The sequence below is a fragment of the Xenopus laevis genome, chromosome 3S (assembly GCF_017654675.1).
Source record: "Xenopus laevis strain J_2021 chromosome 3S, Xenopus_laevis_v10.1, whole genome shotgun sequence".
Taxonomy (NCBI): Eukaryota; Metazoa; Chordata; class Amphibia; order Anura; family Pipidae; genus Xenopus; species Xenopus laevis.
The window spans coordinates 89,138,867-89,153,121 of record NC_054376.1 but is presented as its reverse complement, the minus strand read 5'-3'; the positions used below and the strand labels follow the sequence as shown (position 1 = coordinate 89,153,121).

Genomic DNA, 14,255 nt, shown 5'->3' with positions numbered 1-14,255 from the left:
ACACAGTTATTAACAAGTTACCCCTTCTAAAATTGTGGGAAAGATAGTTTCTTTTCTTTCAGAATCATGCTAGTTATCCCAGACTGGAAACCGTGTAGTGGAATAATGTATTTGTAGGATACAATAACACATTTCAATGGGGTTTTTGTTGTTATTGTTTCTTTTAATATGTCACCAAAAGACTATGTTGATATATTCTTTGCCTTATCTCAGAAAAAGATTACACTTGTAAATTCACATAATACTGTTGGCCAGTTATGGAAACATTAATAATTTCTGTTTTACCTCTGCTTCATAAACCAATGTTAATCCAATGCCAGCAAAATTCAGTAATTTAGTTGCTCCATTATTATTGGAACACTTCTTCTATGGAAGTGACACATAGCCACAAAATGCATTAGAAAGGTACCCCCTGTTTTTTGTATTTGTGTACCTGTTGAGCATCCTGTTTATACATTTTTTGCCATTTTACTGTTCTAAGCTTCAGGTCTATATATATATATATAACCTGAATCAGACGCTTGCACTCTAAACCAGTCTTCCATGAACGTGGGTGCTGGGTCAAAGTATTTATGTAGAGTTCAAGAGGACCCGCACACCTTGGTTAGTGAACCAAAAATTTCTTTATTTTTCAAACTTGTGCATCCAACGTTTCGACCCACATTAGGGCCTTTATCAAGGACAAAATACAAGTGTGCCGGTGAGAATTTAAAGCTGTGTAGCTCCTCCCAGTGTTACAAAGGCACCAATCATAAAGACATATAAATCCACATTGCATATAATCAGTCATAGGTGAAATAATTATTTCACCTATTTCACCTATGACTGATTATATGCAATGTGGATTTATATGTCTTTATGATTGGTGCCTTTGTAACACTGGGAGGAGCTACACAGATTTAAATTCTCACCGGCACACTTGTATTTTGTCCTTGATAAACGTTGGATGCACAAGTTTGAAAAATAAAGAAATTTTTGGTTCACTAACCAAGGTGTGCGGGTCCTCTTGAACTCTATATATATATATATATATATATATATATATATATATATATATATATATATATATATATATATATATATATATATATATATATATATGTCAGGTGATCCCACTGGTGTCTAATAAAAGGGCAGCCACGTTTGGGGGTTTTACTTTGAAAGCAGCTAGTAAGTTACAGGTAAAATTTAGTCCCTTTGTAAAATGTATAATGAAGCAATTGAATTCTTAATGAATCAGATCAAAATTGAGCATAGGACTGGCCAGATATGGGATGACTTTGACGTAGTTGGCCAGCTTAAATATACTGCAATATATGGACAAACAATCCCTGTGTTGTTTAAAGGGTAAGGCATTTTTCAGTAGCAGTATGCACAAAATGTCTCTGTCTTAAATATATTGATAATGGGTTGAGTTCAGAGGACTCTTGTATTTGTGTATATATATATATATATATATATATATATATATATATATATATATATATATGTATATATATATATATATATATATATATATATATATATATATATATATATATATATATATATATATATATAGGGGGTTATGCAATAAAAGGCACTAAGTTTGCCCAGGAGCACTAAGCCATAGCAACCAATCAGCAGTTAGCATGTACTGGTCACCTGTTTAAAAGCAAACATCTTATTGGTTGCTTTGGGTTACTGCTCGCAGGCAAACTTAGTGCCTTTTATTACATGTGGGGAATAGACTCACAGAGTGACAGATTGCTAGCACAGCCCAAAAAAACCACTAAGAAGATCCTTATGCTTTTTACTAACTACTACTACTTTCTCAAATAAGTGACAAATCACTTATTTTTACACTTAATCAAGTTTTTACACTGCTATGGGTATTACATTTTGCATGATGCCGAACATAAATGCACATTATATAGTATATTAAGCCTGTAAGACATAGGGTGCTTTGAATTTAGCATATGGACATTATTTTATTGTGAAGCCCACTGATTTTCTGCATCATTGTTCCAGAGTTCCATTGCACTTATATATAATTGCCTAAGATATCCAAAGTCATATAATTGGGGTCCCTTAATAAGAGTAGCACATTACAACATGTTGGCATATAACAAACTTCTGAGAGACATTCTGAACATTAAGTTAAATAAAAGTCACTATAGCACTTGGGGGCCGATTCACTAAGGGTCGAATTTCGAAGTTAAAAATACTTCGAAATTCGACCCTCGGATTGAAATCCTTCGACTTCGAATATCGAAGTCGAAGGATTTAGCGCTAATCCTGCGATCGATCGATCGAAGGATTTTCCGTTCGATCGAACGATTAAATCCTTCGAATCGAACGATTCGAAGGATTTTAATCCAACGATCGAAGGAAAATCCTTCGATCAAAAAATCACAGGCAAGCCTATGGGGACCTTCCCCATAGGCTAACATTGACTTCGGTAGCTTTTAGCTGCCGAAGTAGGGGGTCGAAGTTTTTTTTAAAGGGGAAGTACTTCGACTATCGAATGGTCGAATAGTCGAACGATTTTTCGTTCGATTCGTTCGATTTCGTTCGAATTCGAACGAATTTAACCAATTCGATGGTCGAAGTACCCAAAAAATACTTCGAAATTCGAAGTATTTTTCATTCGAATCCTTCACTCGAGCTTAGTGAATCAGCCCCTTAAACATAAACTATATGTGAGATGTTTTAATAGCCCCGTTGGAACAATGATTCTTGTTCATACATAGTATAAAATTCTACCCTAAAATTACGTATAAAGCTATTTCTTACAGAGCACAGATTATGAATAAATCTTCTAATATCTTTATAATATTTAAATTGGTTATTAACCTTTGAGTTAACTTTTAGTATGATGTAGAGCGTAATATTCAATTTACAGTTGGTCTTCATTTTCTGTCAACTCAAGAGATGAAAACATAATTTTTGCCCTTTATAGGTCCTGGTAAGGTCTCATCTGGACTATGCAGTGCAGTTTTGGGCTCCAGTTCTTAAGAGGGATATAAATGAGCTGGAGAGAGTGCAGAGACGTGCAACTAAACTGGTTAGAGGGATGGAAGACTTAACTTATGAGATTGTCAATGTTGGGGTTGTTTTCTCTGGAATGAAGACGTTTGTGAGGGAACATAGTTACACTTTATACGTACATTAGAGGACATTATAGACAAATAGCAGGGGACCTTTTTACCCTTAAAGAGGATCACCGTACCAGAGGCCACCCCTTCAGACTAGAAGAAAAGAACTGTCATTTGAAGCAACGTAGGGGGTTCTTCACAGTCAGGACAGTGAGGTTGGGGAATGCACTGCCGGGTGATGTTGTGATGGCTGATTCTGTTAATGCCTTTAAGAGTGACTTGGATGATTTCTTGGACAGACATAATATCCAAGGCTATTGTGATACTAAAATCTATAGTTAGTGTATGAGTATATATAGTTTATGTGAGTGTATGTATGGATGTTGGATTTTATTTGGAGGGGTTGAACTTGATGGAGTTTGGGTTTTTTTCAACCTGATCTAACTATGTTATTATTTGTGTTTTTTAAATTATTTCACTTTTTGTTCAGCAACTCTCCAGGAATTGAAATTGCATCAGTTTTCTGGTTGCTAGGCAAGTCACTTTAGCAGAAAGAGGTTTGAATGAGAGATTGGTATATGAATAGGAGAGGATCTGAATAGAACAATTTGTGTAGGGACCCACAGGATCAATGCCCCCTATGGCTTCATTCCCTACCTAATTTTCTTGTTGCTGGGTTAAAAACAATTTCTACTTATTTTGCATACCCAGTTCATTGGCCCTTATGATGATGACCATATCCTGCCGCACTTTACTTTAACGTAGTGCTTGGCTGGGGGAGGTCCTTCTTCTTTGGCCTGCAGTAGTTGATCTGGGTGGATGTTCCATTGAGCCTGGCGTCAACAAGGCCCCAAAATTCAAGAACAGGTATGGGATCAGTTATTCAGAATGCTCAGGACCTGGGGTTTTCCAGATAACCTATATTTCCGTTATTTGGATCTTCATGCCTTAAGTCCACTAGAAAATCATGTAAACATTAAATAAACTCAGTAGGCTTGTTTTGCTTCCAATAGTGATTAATTATATCATAGTTTGGAGCAAGTACAAGGTTATATTTTAAAATATGGATTATTTGGATAAAATGGGAGACTGCCTTTCTGTAATTCGTAACTTTCTGGATAAAGGGTTTCCAGATAACGAATCCCATGCCTGTACAGTGAAATCCAAACAGCACCAATAAATAGTAATTGTCTATGTAAATGAAACACTTTGGCATTTGCAAAAATATACAGATTGCCAGACCAGGTTAGTTTTGTCAGCAATTCCCACTGAATATAGGCTAAAGATTTTATCATCCAAAGATTTCTTAAGCACAGTCGGGAAGATGTAGCAAGCATTTTATGTATGCAAGCTGGTGGCATTTTTTACCTTGTGAGAGTTTTTTCTAAAGTAATTTTAATAACTTTTATAATACCATGATGCAGTTTAAACACACAGGTATCTGCTCTGCAGTGAGTAACACAAACTAACCAATCACATGGTAAAATAGTAGGCCATTGTATGCAATTGTTGATTGGTTTCCAAGGGGGGCTAATAAAGGACCAAATTATGAGCCGATTATTACATTACCCTTATTGCAAGGCTTACCAAGAGTTGTTTCACATTTATATAAATGGTTGTACATATTTACAGTACTGCATTAAGCACATGATACTTAAATCAAGCGTGCATAGAACTGCATAGTTAACTAGAATAAGTAATAAGAGCACAGTCCTCCATTAAAAAAGAATTTATACTAAGTGCATGTAAATATTGTTGAGCTAATTCTTTTCGAATTTCTGCATTTCATCATCTGCAAATTTTCCCACAAAACTGTGGCAAAAATACACTGCAAAAAACGTTGCAGTGACAAAAAAGTCGCCAGGACAAAATTGTTGTAGAGACAAAAAAGTCGCAATAAGAAAAAACGACCATTGGCTTTAATGCATTTGGACAAAAAAGTCGCTGAAACGAAAACATTGCCAAGACAAAAAAGTCACTGAGACAAAAATAAAATGGCAATAAGAAAAACGCTTATTGACTGTAATGCTTATGGAGTGAGAAAAAATTGTTGTGAGTGTAAAAATTTTGTCTCCCGTTGACATCAATGCATTTTGAGAATTTTTTGTAATTTTCGAGAATTTCTTTGACATTTTTTCGGCAAAATGGGACAGATTCGCTCATCCCTACATATAAAATATCCCCCACGTGCATATGCGACATTTCCAAAGAGTTGTTATGATGAACTGTCATACAAAATTAGTGCAAACTAAGGGTACATTTCAATTATTGAACCATGATTTGGCAGGTTAGTTGGTTGGATTGTCATTTTTCAATGAAAAATTTAGTACACTAAAGCATTCTTAAAATGTGCTACATAAGTGAACCGAATGCCAGCCCTGTGCTTATATAAGCAATTTACCTAATTAACTTTAAACCATCCCAATAAATAAATCATACGCTAGAGAAGTGATACTTCATTTTCTTTTAACTACTGCTATAGGTGACCTTGTGTTTCAGCTCATTTTATATAAAACCCCACAGGGAGTGGTTATAACGTGTAAAATGAAACAACATAATAGATTTTAAAATTCTTACTTACCAAAAAGAGCACAGACATATTTCTTGTTTGTCATTTCTTTTTTTTTTAACAATATGGACAGAATTGAAAGTACATTTGCCATAAGGTTTTTAATATAGAAATATTTCTTATCCAGGATTTTTAATACATTTTAATGAAAGTTTAATATACAACAAGTACACTCTGATAACTCAATAGAACAAGAATATTTTTCTATTCTTTTAGATTTTGGTGGCCAAGATACAAGGTCAGAGACGAGTTTCTTATACTCATTACTGCTTGTTTTTCTTGACAGGCACAGGTTATGTGTTGATAGAAGTACATGTTAACTGATGGTAATCTATACCCATAACAAACTTTTCTTCCTGGGCTTATATAAAAGCTGTACAAGCACATATGAGAATGTGTGGGTCACAACTTAAGTCACATAACTTTTCCTGTGGGTGGGAGAGTCCTAAAAATAGATTTTGCTGGGGGTGGCCTTAGAGGAAAGTTGCCTGAGATTTTTGGAGCTTAAAAATATTGAACAGTACAGACAGAAAGCAACAAAAGTCAGAGAAAAAAACATTGATCAAAAAAAGTGCTTTTTGATTAAATATATACACTAGATTCAGACATATTTCAGAATTAAGCTGACTTGTGATGCTATTAGGGTTAATTTGCTTTGGTTATACAACCAAAGCAAATTAACCCTAATAAAAGGTCGACATACCAGAAATACACTGAATAGCAATTAAACTGAATGAAACTTCTAAAAAAAATTGCAAATTTTTGTATAGTATTGTAGAGGAATGAACATAAACACGAATTGCATATATTTTCTGCTAAAATCCAAAATAAATAAAATATATCTTCTGCTATTCCTGTTTATAGAAACTGTAATTTTAATTTAAATCTGCCCTATTTCTTTTTGTTTATAATAAAGCATACCAGTAGATACTTTGTTTTACACATATATTTCTCCCTGTTATGAGCAGAGTTAATTTAAATAGAGATGAGTTCTGTATAAACAGCCCTCTCCCTACCCCTATTTGCTGTGACTAATTTGGTTCACAGATAAGTAGAAATCCATTACGTAGGGCAGTTATCTGTGTATTGCTCACAAAATTAATGACAACATTGGCAACAAGCATGTTCAGTGCAAGTCTTATTCACTGAACTCAAGTTGAACAAGGGCGTATACTGTGTCTTTAATTAAAGGACAAGGAAACACCAATAAAGATAGGGGGTTATTTACTAAAATCTGAAAATGTCTCATTATTTTATTAAAACCACTTGGACCAAACTCCCATCCATATTTTTACCTTATTTATCAATAGAATAACGCTAAAAAATCTGGTGCAGGAAAAGACTCGATAAAATCGTGAAAAAAACAAAACGTATGTTTTTTTGGATTTGAATCCTGAAAACTCTGACTTTTTCGTATTATCACCTGAAAATCAAAAATTATTCAGATTATTGTACAAAACCCACAGCAGATCATGATATCTTCCAACTGTAAACTGACATCTGTCATTTACTTCTACATGACCTCAGCAGGTTCGAGATGGAATATTCAGCGGCTCTTCAATTTACATTTTAAGCAATCTGGTAGTTAGGGTCCAAATTACCATAGCAACCATGCATTGATTTGAATAAGAGACTGGAATATAAATGTGAGTGGGCTTGAATAGAAAGATGAGTAATATGAGACCATGGCTATAACTCGCTCTCCAGCACTTTCTGGGTCCGAGATATGGCAATGGTAATTAGCAGCTGGAGAGATCCACAGGGGGACGTGGCTGGGGGGGAAATCAGGAAGGCCCCAACCCGGGGGCCAGGGAGCAACAACAAGCGCTCTCCGCCGCCCCCCACTCGCCACAAACCGCCAGTCACCCGGGACCTCCATCCACCCCTGGTGCGGCCGGAGAAATAGAGCGCCGCAGGTTTGATCATCGCCCTGTCTACTTTTCTGAAGAGGAGTTGAAGTGGAGTTTCAGTAAGTTATTTCTTAATATGGGCTTTGTGATTTTAAAGTTAAATTTTGGTGTTTATGTTTCAATGTATACTAACAAATTTTTTTTTAAAATGTTTTTGATGTTACTGGTCCTTTAAAGGTGAACCACCCCTTTAAGATGGAATTATGCAATAGTCTACCCCTCTTTAAAAAGTAGCAAACACCTAGATTAGAAAATGAACCTAATTCATGCATACAAAGCAGAGGCAGGCTATAAAAAGTCTGCAAAACATTTCCAACTTCCAATTTTCACTGGCTGTAATGTCATCAAGAATTGTGTTTTTACCTTACATTTGCATTATTTTGATATTTTATGCTTAGTTAATGAGGCAATGTTAGCATTTTGATTAACAAATGTATCTCCATTTTTATTTTTTCTAAATATCCCCACTTTTGTAAGAAATTTACACAAGAAGGCTGCTTGAATGCTGGCTAGAAACACAAACCTCATATGACTGCAAAGAACCGAAAGGAAGGTTTGGCTGATCCTGGAGTGGTGTTGGGCTGTTCCAATCGCATTGTTGCTTCCAAAAACATGATTTGCATGGAAAAAACATTAGGAGGAAGCTTTACCTGTGAATTAATCCCAAAGGCCTACATCGGAGATAAAACAGCATCTAGACAAGCCAGGGGCCTTTGGGAAACAAGTGGTGTGGACTAATAAAGTAAAAATTAAACTCTTTGGCCACAATCATTAATAAGCAGCATTTGAATAAAAAAATAACCATGCCAACTGATAAACATGGGGAGGATCCATTATGCTATGGGATTGGGTAGCATCTAATGGCACAGGAAAAACTGCATATTAATGATGTGCGGGCCAGCCCAAAACCCACAGGTTGGGTGGGTTCGAACCAACTGCATGCTATCTGCGGATTGAGGGTGGGCGCAGGTTGAGCAGGCAATCTAGCAACCACTATTTATAGGCATATTTATAGGGTCAGGTCGACCCACACATAACTACTGTCCATGTATAGCAAGTAATACATTCCACTAAATACCAGCAATAGCTAAATCCCTGAGTGAAAAAGTCAAGACAAGAAGCTAAAAGGGGTATGACTCCTACAACAAGCCAATGATCTTAATTATACCTCAAATACCTCCATGAATTTTAAGAAAAGCAAGATGAAGGATCAGAAATTACTTGCAAACTAACCTCCATCACTGAAAATCTGTGGGTAGATCTTAAATAATAACACAATATGGGTGAAAATCCCTGCAACCATTTGATGACTCAACATATGTTGATAAACGGCACTAAGTTTTCCCAGGAGCAGTAATCCATACCAACCAATAAGATATTGCTTTTAAACAGGTGATGCTACCCAGGGGTGTTACTACAGAGGAAGCAGACCCTGTGGCTGCAGGGGGGCCCAGGAGGTATATATTCATATACAGTTTCAATAATTATTGGTAAAACAGTTCAACCTCTAGACATTTTTGGGGCTTGAAAAATAATTTGCTGTGGGGCCCAGTAATATCTAGATACACCACTGATGCTACCTGCTGATTGGTTGCTATGGGTTACTGCTCCTGGGCAAACTTAGAGCCTTTTATTACATAACCTCCTTAGCTGGATACATAAGACATGTACAAGCTATGATCTGTGCCAAAGAGGACCTCACTACATTCTGACTTACTATGATGCCCAAACTTTTGCATATGATGCAATTACTATTTTCTTTGTTCCTATGTTTTTAAGTTAGTCGAATACAATGACTTTGAATTAAGGGGGAGGAGTTAATCAGGTAGATTCTAGAGTAGCAGTTGACTAAATATTAAATTTGACAAGGGGTGCCCAAACTTTTTTAATCAACTATATACTTACATCTCTAGTTCAGAGATGGATACCCTTAATTGGTCATATAAAATGTCACTTGAAAGAAACAGTGTTCTATGTCAATCAACAACCCTGTTTCCTAAGCCATTGTATTTAAAATCTCAATAATGAGAAGTATCTGTTTTTGTGACAATGCCAGGTTGCTGTGATCTACTGATCACTATCACAAGCTGTGCTGGTAGGTCCTAATCTGCTATTTGCGACACGCCTGCTCTAGTTCTTGACTCTATATTTTTCATCTCTTTAGCATTTTATTTTGGTTGTAGAAATTGTTCATAAAACGACATCATAATCTTTGTGTACCAGAGTGCAGCCACATTGTTTGACCCTGTGTTCGAGATATGGGACATCAATGAAACATATAAATAAAAAAAGTACAGTCACACTTTGCACAAAATGCTATGCTAGATATACACTATTGGGCTGCTAGCCCAGGAGGATCAAATGATAGAATATTGGTGGACCTGAATGTAAGACTTGGGTTGAGTCTTGCATTGAACAGCATTACAGGGTTTCATAGTTAAATGATTATTCCACTGCATTATGACACATAGGCATCTGAACCTGGGAGGCCACAGGGGCTGTAGCCCCGCCAGAATTTTCCTCCTCCGGTTTTGAAAGTTTTTTTTTATAAATTTTTTTTTGTTTTTCTTTTTACAATTTTTTCCCCCCATTTTTGTGTGTGTGTGTGCGTGTTGGCGATGTAACTACAGGCAAGCGCGGTCCCGCTCACCACCTTCCCCCATGGCCAGATTGAGATTGCGCCACAGCCACAGAGCGGGAGACCAAAAGAGAAGACAGTGGTGGGCTGGTGGAGTAACTACAGGGGCATAACCATGGGGGAGAAGTTGCACCAGGGTCCAGCTCCCCCCTTCCCCCGTGGCCAGACAGAGATCAAGCCACAGCATGAAAAAGTTAGCGCATCTAGATCTGTGGCCGACTGGGATTTCACCTCTCCACCAGGTGAGTGGCTGATCATCATTGCCAATTTGTCAATGTACTCATCTATTTGTCTCTGCTCCAGCTATGGGCAGTGTGATATTCTCTGGGATTTTTTTCTTTACATATGACCTTTATGTTTCATAGTAACTAATAATCTTATGAGTCCTTATACCAGGAAAAAGTCCCTAGTCACCTAAAACCGACCAAGTGATCATCTACAGAGATGTTACGATACTTTTGCCTGAGTGATTGCCTGAAAAATGCAGAGGAGGCCCATACCTCCCAACTGTCCAGTTTTTAGAGGGACAGTCCCTCTTTTGACAGCTCAACCTGAAGTCCCTCCTTTGTACTGGAAAGTCCCATTTTTCTATGCACTTAACAGCCAGAAAAAGAAACAATGTTTCTAACGTAATTAGCAGGAAGCCCAGTACAGCCACAGCAGCAGATAAGATACTTTTGTAACAATTTCGAGATAAGCAAATAAGTTAGGCATGTCCCGGGGGGCAATTGCGGCCCTTTTTCAAATTTACACCGGCCCTCAGCCACCATCATGAAATTAATAATAATGGGGCCCCCCAGCACAGTGCGATCAGGAATCCCATAGCAGTTATATTAAGGCACACTACGTTCCAGTACGTGTCTATTGCTAACACCTTCAGCACACAGGCAGCAGTATAGACCAAGTGGCAGATCATTTCACTAATGTGCCCAAATATTACTACTACGATTACTCGATTCCTGTAATTTAATGTTAATGGTTCAAAGAATGTCAGGCTGAATGGTCGGCCCCCACACATTTTCACCTCACCAAATCTGGCCCTTGTTGCAAAAAGTTTGGGCACCTCTGAAATAAGTAATTGTAACAATATAAGATAACAGGTCCCTTGGGAAAAGTTAGACTCACAGCTTAAAGGGAATTTCACTGTAATTAAAAAAAAAACACAGACGTTCATAGCCTGCCAAATTTGGTAAAATGAACATGGTAATTAGGGGATGTGGCCACAAAAATGGGCCTGGTCAAAATTTCCAAAATGTTGGGAGGTATGGAGGCCTATTGGACCAAATAGGTGGGGGTGGGTTATTTGGAGGCCCCAAGTCACGAAATGCTGCTCACTACACATGTGCATTTTACACAAAGCGCCAAATTGCAGAAAAAGTGGAATGTCATATATTGATGGGAGGGGGGGAGTTCTGCAATTCCCAGGTGAGTTGAGAGGTACGCTTTCAACTATTCTGATGAACCAAATCCTATCACCCTGTCACATAAGGTTATAGACAGTAGCACAAGTTTATATAACAGGCCCTAATTTTTAATGAGACTATATGGAAAAAGATCATCAGCAAGTAAGTCCCCCAGCAGTGGCAGAGTCCGCTTCCTCTGTAGTTCCAGCCATGGTGACGCACGCGCACTACACACAAGCCTGAAAGTTGATGGTGATACCCGGTGGGTGTGGCATATCGTACACTATTCGCCCACTCGTGTCGCATTGATAAAGCAGCATCTGAAAACGCTTCTCTGTCAGCTATTTACAAATGCCAGCTACAATTATGGCTCAAAGCCGCTTGTCTTACGTTCTTATATTTATTGTACTTGTAGAATCATGATTCAGGGTTTAGAAATAGGATATAACTAACCAAAGCGCAATTCGGTATTTAAATATAAACTGTTTATAGCTTCCTTTCAACACTTTGACAATCAATTTCCTTTTGGACTTTGCGGAACAGCCACATCTACCGGCAATGGAGTTATGAGAAGCCATAATGCGCGTGCGCGCCACTGGGATGGGCCGGGGCAAGCGCTTATTTGGAAGGCGTCGGGAGCGCGCACGGTGGAGAGGGAGACCGACGCAGTGACGTCACGGGCGAGCTGGGAGCCTCACCCAGGCTGGGTAGGTGGTGCTGTGAGTCCCTAGCAGAGGAGGACAAGCGGGCGGAACGGGATCCCAGGCAGAGCCGGGGCCCATCCAGAAGAAGGAGGAGGACAGCGGGTCAGTGATGCTGGGAAATGAACAAAGGCAGTGAGGGTTGTGTAAACGTAGGGCTGGGAAAGGGTTGGATAACCGGCCGGAAGAGGGGCAAGGAGTCAGGGCCTGGCACAAGCAGCAGTTCTTCCGAGGCCGGCTGGGTATGAGATATTCCCGGATAATGGCGGATAATTCTCATTGGCTAGACATGGGCAGAGTCGTATAGGAATTGCGAGGCGGACTTGCCGCTTGGTGGACCCTGGGCGTGCTGGCTGACTTGTGGCAGAGTCCAGAATGCACATGGAAGTGATAGTAGCTTGTCACAGCACTCATATGCTCCAGCTTAACACCATCCCTGATTAACTACAGCTCCCAACACACTCTGAATGGAATGGCTTGAGAGTTGGCGTTCAGCAATAGCCGCAGGCAGAGAGGTCTTGTCTAATTGTCTTCAGTGTGTCACAGAGATAGTTCATTGACAGGCATGCCTTGTTTCTCTATGTAAATACCTTTTATGACAGAATTAGCAGATTGCCCTGACTGTATGCCTTCAATATGTCCATTTAGTACAGAACTGGGGATTGTAAGCTGCTTGACAAACTTTGCTTTGTCCACTGGATGAGTTACACCTAACACTGATAATGTGGCTTCATAGTGATGTTAAAGGTTTAGTAAGGGATTGGCTAATATAATGGCTCTGCCACATCTTAACATCCTGTTCCAATCCCACACGTAAAGTTGTGTTTCAGTGTGAATGCTCTTGTGGGGGTGGCAGGGTGTGGTGACCATCATTTTCTTTTAAATAGAAATAGATATAACAGTTGTGTTCCAACAATTTTGGCTCTTTTAGTGCAATCAGAGATTTAGGTTACTTATTGAACATGCCTAATAAATACCCCCTTTTTAGATGTAATTACTTTTGTCAATAGCCTCCAGTTAATACTCTGTGTTTAAAGGAGACGTATTGTGTAAAAAAAATAAGAATGGACCAGTGCATTTTACTCATATAGATATAGAAGGATTGTGCTTTAAAAAGTAGTGTTTCAGGCTGAATTCAGCAGCTAGCAGGACCTGATGGGGAACTGAAGCCCATCTGTGCTGTGATTGGCTGCCCCCCCCCTCTGTGCTTCTGGTTAGGACACACCCACCCCTCATTTGAAACACAGACAGGGACCAGTGAACATCTCAAGGGAGCTCCAATAAAGGGGCTATTTTTAAAGACAATATTTATTTTTAGCATCATGTAAAAGTAACACCATATGTTACTTATAATTGCCTACAAAATTAGGGTTTTTTCATTTATCTTATATGTCTCCTTTAAAGGAAAGGGAAAGTCGTTTTCCAAATGTTAGGCACCCCCAAGTGAATGGATTAATTTACCTGAAACCCTGGGCCGCTGCTCCTATCAGCAGGCCCGGGGTTATTTCCTGTTCCAACTTCTTCTTTCTTCTCGTGGCTGCGCATTATAGTGAAAAGCCGAACTTTAACTAAGAAGTCGGCTTTTTCATTCTACTACACATGCGTCTGCCCTGGGAAATTTGAAGAAAGAAGAAGACAAAAGAGAAGCGCTCTGTGCAGGGCCAGATTTACATAGCGCCCGCTGCTGTTCTTCACCACTATCCCCTCCCCTTAATTTTTGTACAGGCAGAAATTTTTATCATCAGATATGGAGCACTGGGGATTGCATGGGAAAACTATTGTTTCTTACGATCAGCCCAGAGCTTCTGAACCAATGTGGGTATAGTTGGGCTTCATGCCGCCCCCTAAACTCCTGCCACCCTAGGCCTGGGCCTTGGTGGCCTTTCCAGAAATCCGGGCATGGCTTTGTGGTGCTCGCTGGAATAACCCTGGGCCGGTGCAGTTTTTTGCTGATAGG

At 38.8% G+C, this 14,255-nt stretch overlaps 1 protein-coding gene across 2 annotated transcripts in view; it reads left to right on the top strand.

Annotated features, from left to right (window-relative positions):
* Positions 1-12,186: 12,186 nt before the first annotated feature.
* Positions 12,187-14,255, top strand: part of LOC108713157 (ras-related protein Rap-1b) — a 39,952-nt gene continuing 37,883 nt past the window's right edge. The window contains exon 1 of one of the 2 annotated variants that reach the window (XM_018255971.2): positions 12,187-12,304. The gene's annotated coding sequence lies outside the window, so the exon portion shown is untranslated. Of the gene's footprint in view, positions 12,404-14,255 lie in introns of both variants that reach the window. The other variant, XM_018255970.2, reaches the window with a different exon arrangement.